General features: G+C 35.6%; 1 pseudogene; it reads right to left on the bottom strand.

Moving 5' to 3' along the window:
- Positions 1-5,365: 5,365 nt before the first annotated feature.
- LOC114039698 lies at positions 5,366-5,955 on the bottom strand (annotated as a pseudogene).
- Between the last annotated feature and the right edge of the window lie 2,620 nt (positions 5,956-8,575).

The raw sequence follows: 8,575 nt of genomic DNA, 5'->3' as shown, positions 1-8,575 counted from the left end.
CATGCTTAACTTATTCCACTGATCCATCACTCTCTTTCTTAGCCAATATGGGGAAGTTTTGATGATTGCTGCTTTATACCACAATTTAAGATTTGGTACAGCTAGGCCACCTTCACTTGCATTTCTTTTCATTAGTTCTCCTGATATGATGGAACTTTTGTTCTTCTAGATGAATCTTGTTATTGCTTTTTCTAGATCTATAAAATAGTTTTTGGTAGTTTGATTGGTATGGCACTGAATAATTAAATTAAGTTTGGTAGAATTGTCATTGTTATTATATTAGTTTGGTCTACACATGGTGATATTTTTCCAACTATTTAGATCTGACTTTGTGTGAAACATGTTTCATTATCGTGTTCATATAGTTCCCAAGTTTGTTTTAGCTGGTACACTCCAAAATACTTTATAATGTCTACAGTAACTTTAAATAGATTTTCTCTTTCTATCTCTTGCTGTTGGGCTTTGTTAGCAACATGTAGAAATGCCAATCATTTATGTGGCTCTATTTTATATCCTGCAACTTTGCTAAAGTTGTTTATTATTTCAAGTAATTTTTTACTTGATTCCCTAGGATTCTCTAAGTATGCCATCATATCATCTGCAAAGAGTGATAGCTTTGTTTCCTGTTTGCCTATTCTAATTCCTTCAATTTTTTTCTTCTCTTATTGCTAAAGCTAACATTTCCAGTACAATATTGAATAACAGTGGTGATAATGGACATTCCTGTTTTATTCCCAATCTTACTAGAAATGCTTCTACCTTAACCTCATTATATGTAATACTTGCTGATGGCATTAGATAGATGGTACTTATCATTTTAAGGAAGACTCCATCTATTTCTATGCTCTCCAGTGTTTTTAATAGGAAAGGGTATTGTATATTGTCAAATGCTTTTTTCTGCATCTGTTGAAATAATCATATGATTTCTGTTAGTTTTGTTGTTAATATGGTCAATTATGCTGATAGTTTTCCTAATACTGAACCATCCCTACATTCCTGGTATAAATCTTACCTGGTCATAATGTATAGCCCTTGATATTAGTTGCTATAATATCTGTTAATATTTTATTTTTTTGTTTCTATACTCATTAGGGGAATTGGTCTATAACTATCTTTCTGTGTTTTGGTTCTTTCTGATTTAGGAATCAATACCATATTTTTATCATAAAAAGAATTTGGTAGGACTCCTTCTTCACCTATTTTCTGAAATAGTTTATATAACATTGTAATTAGTTGTTCATTAAATGTTTGATAGAATTCACTTGTAAATTCATCTGTTTCTGGAGATTTTTTCTTAGGGAGTTCATTGATGGCTTGTTCAGTTTCTTTTTCTGAGATCAGGTCATTTATGTACCTTATTTCCTCTTCTGTTAATCTGGGCAATTTATATTTTTGTAAATATTCATCCATTTCACTAAGATTGTCAAATTTATTAGCACAAAGTTGAGCAAAATAGCTCCTAATTATCGTTTTGATTTCCTCTTCATTGGTAAAAAATTCACACATTTCATTTTTGATACTGGTAATTTGGTTTTCTTCTTTATTTTTTTAATCAAATTAGCCAAAGGCTTATCTATTTTATAGTTTTTTTTTCATAAAACCAGCCTTATTTTTATTTATTAGTTAAGTAAATTATCAATTTCAATTTTATTAATCTCTCCTTTGTTTTTCAGAATTTCTAATTTGGTATTTAATTGGGGATTTTTGATTCATTCTTTTTATACTTTTTAGTTGCATGCCCCATTCATTGATCTCTTTTTTCTCTATTTTATTCAGTTAAGCATTTAGAGATATAAAACTTCCCCTAAGAATCACTTTCATGGCCTCCCATAAATTTGGTATATTGCCTCATTACTGTCATTTTCTTTGATGAAGTTATTGATTCTTTCTATGATTTGTTGTTTGACCCACTCATTTTTTTAGGATTAGGTTATTTCATTTCCAATTATTTTTAGTTTATATTTCCATGGACCTTTATTACAGGTACTTTTTATTGTGTCATGATCTGGAAAGGATGTATTTAATATTTCTGCCTTTTTGCATGCACCTTCACAGTTATGATTACTATCTGTATTTTTTTTCTCTATCCTATTCTCCTCTATTCAGGCTTTTCTTTCTCATTTTCTGCTTTCTCTCCTCAATAGAGTTGTGCTTTCAACCATTACCTCCCTTAGTCTACACCTCCTTATAGTCACTCCTTCCCTTTTCTTTTCCCTTTCCCCTTCTACTTTCTATAGGGTAAGGTAGTTTCCTATACCTAACTGATTATGTTACTGCCTCTTTGAACCAAATCTAATGAGAGTAAGGTTCAAACAATGCTCACCTTCCTCCTTTGTTTCCCTCTATTATAAAAGGTTTTTGTGCCTTTTCATGTAATGTAATTTATCCTTGTCTGCCTTTTCCTTTCCTCTTCTCCCAGTACAATCCCTTTTCACTACTTGATTATATTTTTTTATCATCACATCAAAGTCAACTTATGCCCACACTCTCTGTCTAAGTGCACCCCTTTTAAATGTCATTATAACAATACAGTTCTCAAGAATTACAAGTATCATCTTCCCTTGTAAGGATGTAAACAGTTTGCTTTTATTAATAACATGTTTATTTTTTTCTGTCCCATTTGCCATATTATACCTCTATTGAGTCTTGTATTTGAAAATCAGATTTTCTGTTGAGCTCTGGTCTTTTCATCAGGAAGGTTTGGAAGTCCCCTATTTCATTCAATGTACATCTCCTCCCCTGAAAGATTATGCTCACTTTTGCTGGGTAGTTAATCCTTGGTTGTTGTCCAAGCTCCTTTGCCTTACAGAATACTGTATTCCATGCTCTCCAATCTTTTAATGTAAAAGCTGTAAGGTCCTGTGTAATCCTGACTGTGGTCCCATTGATATTTAAATTGCTTCTTTCTGGTTGCTTATAGAATTTTGTCTTTGACCTGATAATTTTGGAATTTGACCACAATATTCCTTGGCATTTTAAATTTGAGATCTCTTTCAGGAGGTGAGTAGGGGATTCTTTTGATGTCTACTTTACCCTCTGGTTCTAAGACCTCAGGGCAATTTTCCTTGATGATTTCCTGAAGGATAGTGTCCAGGCTCTTTTATTCATCATGGTTTTCAGGTAGACCAATAATTTTTAAATCATCTCTCCTGGATCTATTTTCCAGGTCAGTTGTTTTACCAGTGAGATATTTTAGTTTTTCTTCCCTTTTTTTCATTCTTTTGCTTCTATTTGATTGCTTCTTAATCTCTCATATAGTTATAAGCTTCCACTTGTTCAATTCTAATTTTTAATGAATTGTTTTCTTCTATTAGATTTTGTTCCTCTTTTTCCATTTGGAGAATTCTGCTTTTTAAGGAGTAGTTTTCTTCAGTGTACTTTTTTCTAGTTTGTCAATTGGATTTTAAGGACTTTTTTTCTACAGTTATTTTTTGTCCTTCCTTTTCTAAGCTATTGACTCTTGCATACCTCTCATTTCTTTTCCCAGTTTTTCTTTTGCCTCTCATATTTGGCTTTTAACATCCTCCTTGAGCCCTTCCAAGAAGGCTTTTTGGACTTTAACTTTTAGGCTGTTCATATTCCCTTTAAGCTTTAGGATGTGCACATATTAACAATGCTGTCCTCTTCTGAATTTGTGTCTTGATCTTCCCTGTCCCCATACTAAGAATCTATTGTCGTTGTCCATTTCTGCTTTTTGCTCATGGTGTTTGCTTATTTCCTGAATTAAAAAAAAAAGTTGAGTTCTCCTGCTGGAGTGTAGGGGGCACTGACCAAAACTTTTTGTGCTGGGGCCTCAAATGCTTGCAGCTGGAGGCTGGAGGGTTCTGTCAGCTTACCTGGTGCTGGGTTGGGGCCAGTAACACTGGAGCTCTCAATGTGGGGGTGGCGAGTCTGGCATGCTTACCTAAACCTTGCACTCAAATGATTGCCTTTTGCTCACCTGGGTCTTGTACTCATATGTTTGGCTGCTGGAGAATGCCATTGCACATAGTGACTTTCTGAACTGGTATCTACTGGTTCCACTGCCTGTACAGAGGCACTCAGGTGAGGGTGGATGTTTTTTTGTTGACACTTGCCTGCTCCACCTTGTTGGGGCTCAGGACCTCCCTCTGGAATGTTGAGGTGGGGCTTGTTGCTGGCTTGCTGGGATGCTTCCCATTCCTCATTCTCCCAGAGTGAGGGGACCCTTTCTCATTAATCTCCCTAGATTCCTGCGCTACAAAACTGCTGCACCCTGTCTTTCTGCAGGTTCAGCTGTTCCAGGGTATTTCTGGGAGTAATACCTTCTGGGCTTTCTGAGGTCAGTAAGAGAAGGTGAGAGTGACTTACTTCTTACTCTACCATCTTACCTCCTGGAAGTGAACTCTTGCCTCTTTTATGTGAGATGATTTACCCCATTCTACTTCTCCTTTTCTCTTTCTCCCAATACATTCCTCTCTCACATCTTAATTTTATTTTTTAGATTTCATTGCTTCAAATTCAACTCACACCTATGCCCTATGTTACTATATACACCTTGTAACTATCCTAATAATGAAAAAAGATCTCATGAGTTATAACTATTATCTTCCCATGTAGGAATGTGAACAGCTTAATGTTATTAAGTGTCTTATTTCCCTTTCCTGTTTACTTTTTTATGATTCTGTTGAGTCTTGTATAAGAAAGTCACATTTTCTATTCAGCTCTAGCCTTTTCATCAATAATGCTTAAAAGTCCTCTATTTCATGGAATATCCATTTTCCCCCCCTGAAGGATTATACTCAGTTTTGCTGAGTATGTGATTCTTGGTTGTAATCTTATTTCCTTTGCCCTCCAGAATATCATATTCCAAGTCCTCTAGTTCTTTAATGTAGAAGGTGCTAAATCTTGTGTTATAATGGCTGTGGCTCCACAATACTTGAATTGTTTCTTTCTGGTGGCTTGCAATATTTTTCCCTTGACCTGGGAACTCTGGAATTTGGCTAAAATATCTGTGGTGATTTTCATTTCAAGATCTCATTCAGGAGGTGATAGATGGATTCTTTCAATTTCTGTTTCCCATTTTTCTAGAATAGCAGGGCAGTTTCTCTGCTAATTTCTTGGAAGATGATGTCTAGGCTTTTTTTATGATAATGGCTTTCATATAGTCCAATAACTTTTAAATTATCTCTGCTGGATCTATTTTCCAGGTCACTTGTTTTTCCAATGAGATATTTCACATTGTCTTCTTTTTTTCTTTTTCATTCTTAAAAAAAAGAAAAAACAACAAAACAACCACAACCACAACCACAACAACAACAACAACCAACCAACCCAACCCAACCAAACAGGTTTAATAAATTTGGTGTGATCTTTTAACAGTATGATCATTTTAAAGAAATGAGACTTATGTAATATTTGGTTTTCTGGAAGCTAGCTTCTTTTTATGCATTCACTGTTTTATGAACTTCTTGACACTTCTTTTCTCTGTTTCCAATTATTACTCACAAACTGGACTACAGGTTTTTTAACTGGAAATCTCTTGTTATTAAAGCAAAAAAAATTGTTTACACTAGTTCTGTTGCTCTCTCAACCATATAAATACTTCTGTATCAGTCCTTTGACTGCTTGCTGCCTTAAATCTACCAGATCTTAGTCTTTTAGTCTACAGGCCACATACCTTTTCCTACTCTTATAGGAAAGGTTTTTTTCTTCTTTTTCCCCCCCTTTTATCTCAATTTCCATTTTACCTTTTCCCAGTGTTGATAACAATTAATTTATTTTAGTCTGGGGATCTAGGAGAGGGGCAGGAAGTAGTTCTCTTTTCTTCTGCTCTGTGAACAGCTCCTTCCATCACTTCCTCTTCTCTTTCAGGAGCTCCTTGTTCCTGCAGAAAAAGACTAGGTGAAGTTGTAGCCCTGCGGGGAGCCTGGTCATTGCTACAGCCTGCAGAAAGGAATCCCACGTGCTGCTCTCTCCCCACTTGGACCATGTCATTCCTATTTTTTTCATTCTTTTGATTTTGTTTTATTGCTTCTTGGTTTCTCATAAAGTCATTAGCTTCTGTTTGCTCCATTCTAATTTTTAAGCAATTATTTTCTTCAGTGAGCTTTTGAAGTTTCTTTTCCATTTTACCAATTCTGCTTTTTAAGGCCTTCTTCCCCTCATTGGCTTTTTGGACCTCTTTAAAACATTTGGTCTAGCCTGTTTTTTAAGGTGATATTTTCTTCAGTATGTTTTTGTGTGTCTCCTTTACCTAGGTGTTGAATTTTTTCTCATGATTTTCTTGAATTATTTTCATTTCTATTCCTAATTTTTCTTCTACCTCTCTTACTTGATTTTCAAAATAATTTTACAGCTCTTCCATGGCCTGAGACCAATTCATATTTTTCTTGGAGGCTTCGGATATAGGAGCTTTGACTTTGCTCTCTTCTGAGTATTTGTTTTGATCTTCTTTGTCATCACAATAACTTTCTATAGTCAGTTTTTTTTTTCATTTTTTGCTCCTTTTCCTAGCCTATTTCTTGACTTTTTACTGTTTGTTAAAGTAGTGCTCTCATTCCATGGTGAAGGGTGCACTGTCCCAAGTTTCAGGGATTTTGTTCAGCTGTTTTCATAGATACTTTTAGGGACCTGTAAGACTTCAGTTCTTCCAAGGTGGTATGATCTAAAGAAAGGTGTTTTCTACTCTTCTGGCCTGTGCTGTAGTGTGTGAGTGACCACAAGCACTCTTTTCTGCCCTGGGAACTGTGAGGAGACTCCCCCCCTCCACCATTTCCACAAGCTCCACTATGTTGCTGCTCCTCCTCACCCTGGGACTACCATTCAGTACTGGGACCCAGATCTGATTGTGAGCAAAGCAACAGAGTCCTGTCTCAGTGCTAGCCAAGAGACTGCTATAATCTACTTCTAATCAATTCTTTGACCACCTTACATTTTGTGGGGTGGGAGCGTCAGGAACAGCTGTTCCTGCTGCTGCTGCCACTGCTTCCACTGCCACTGCTGATTCAGTCACTCACTCTCCTGGCCTGTTGGGGCCAGGCTGTGCTGGGGCCTGGCCTGTGATCAACTCTGCTCCACTTCTGGTGTGACAGACCCTTCCTGCAGATCTTCTAAGTTGTCCCTGGTGTCTGTGGGCTGAGAGCTCTGGAAACCACCACAACTGCCAGCAATTCCATCACCCTGAGGCCTGCTCCAGGCTTGCTGTAGCCCAGTCAACACTGGCTCAGCTTGTGCTGGACTGCACTTCTCTCTCAGCTTGTTGCAACAGACCACTCCTGCCAACCTTGTAAGTTGTCTTGGGCTGTAAATTTGTTTTATATCATCTTTTTTTATTAATTTATTTTGATTTATCAACAATTATTTCCATATGTTTTTGAGCTAAAATTTTTCTCCACCTTCCACCCCACCACTCTCCCCAAGACAGCACACAATCTGATGTAAGCTATACATGTACATTCCTATTAAACATATTTTCACATTGGTGATGTTGTAAGAATTAGAAACTATAGGAGGAACCACCAGAAAGAGGAAACAACTCAACAGAAGAGAAAAAAAATAGCAAACAGTATGCTTCTATCTACATTCTAACTTCATAGTTCTTTCTTTGGATGTGGATAGAATTTTCCATCATGAGGCCTTTGGAGATGTCTTAGATCCTTGTATTGCTGGGAAGGGTTAAGGTTATCAATATTAGTCATTGCACAACATGGCTGTTATTGTGTACAATGTTCTCTTGGTTCTGCTCACTTCACTCAGCTTCTGAGATGGGATTATATAAGTATTTTACTTCCTCTTCTGTCAATCTGGGCAATTTATGTTTTTGTAAATTTGTCTCCATTTCACTAAGATTGTCAACTTTGTTGGCATACAGTTGGGCAAAATAGTTCCTAATTATTGTTATAATTTCCTCTTCCTTGGTGGTGGATTCACCCTTTTCATTCTTGATACTAGTAATCTGTTTTTCTTCTTTCTTTTTTAATTAAATTAACCAAAGTTTTAAATATTTTACTGTTCTTTGTTTCATAAAACCAGCTCTTAGTTTTATTTATTAGTTCAATAGTTGTCTTAATTTCAATTTTACTAATTTTTCTTTTGATTTTCAATATTTCTAATGTGGTGTATAATTGAGGATTTTTATTTGCTCTTTTTCTAGATTTTTTAGTTGTATGCCCAATTCATTGATCTCCTCTTTTTCTATTTTATTTATGTAAGCATTTAGAGATATAAAAGTTCCCCTAAGAACTGCTTTCACTGTATCCCATAAGTTTTGGTATGTTGTCTCATTGTTGTCATTCTCTTGAATGAAGTTATTGATTGTTTCTATGATTTGTTGTTTGACACAATCATTTTTTAGGATTAGATTATTTAATTTTCAATATTTTTTAGTATATCTTCCCATGGCACTTTATTACATATAATTTTTATTGCATCATGATCTGAAAAGGATGCATTTAATATTTCTGCCTTTAGGCATTGGATTATGAGGTTTTTATGCCCTAGGACATGGTCAATTTTTGTGTATGTGCCATGTACTGCCAAGAAAAATGTATATTCCTTTCTATCCCCATTCGGTTTTCTCCATAGGTCTATCATACCTATCTTTTCTAATGTTCTA

The sequence above is a fragment of the Vombatus ursinus genome, unplaced genomic scaffold (genome assembly GCF_900497805.2).
Source record: "Vombatus ursinus unplaced genomic scaffold, bare-nosed wombat genome assembly UNPS02012179.1, whole genome shotgun sequence".
In the NCBI taxonomy this organism is placed as follows: Eukaryota; Metazoa; Chordata; class Mammalia; order Diprotodontia; family Vombatidae; genus Vombatus; species Vombatus ursinus.
The sequence above is the reverse complement of the archived record's forward strand: the minus strand, read 5'-3'. Positions and strand labels throughout refer to the sequence as shown.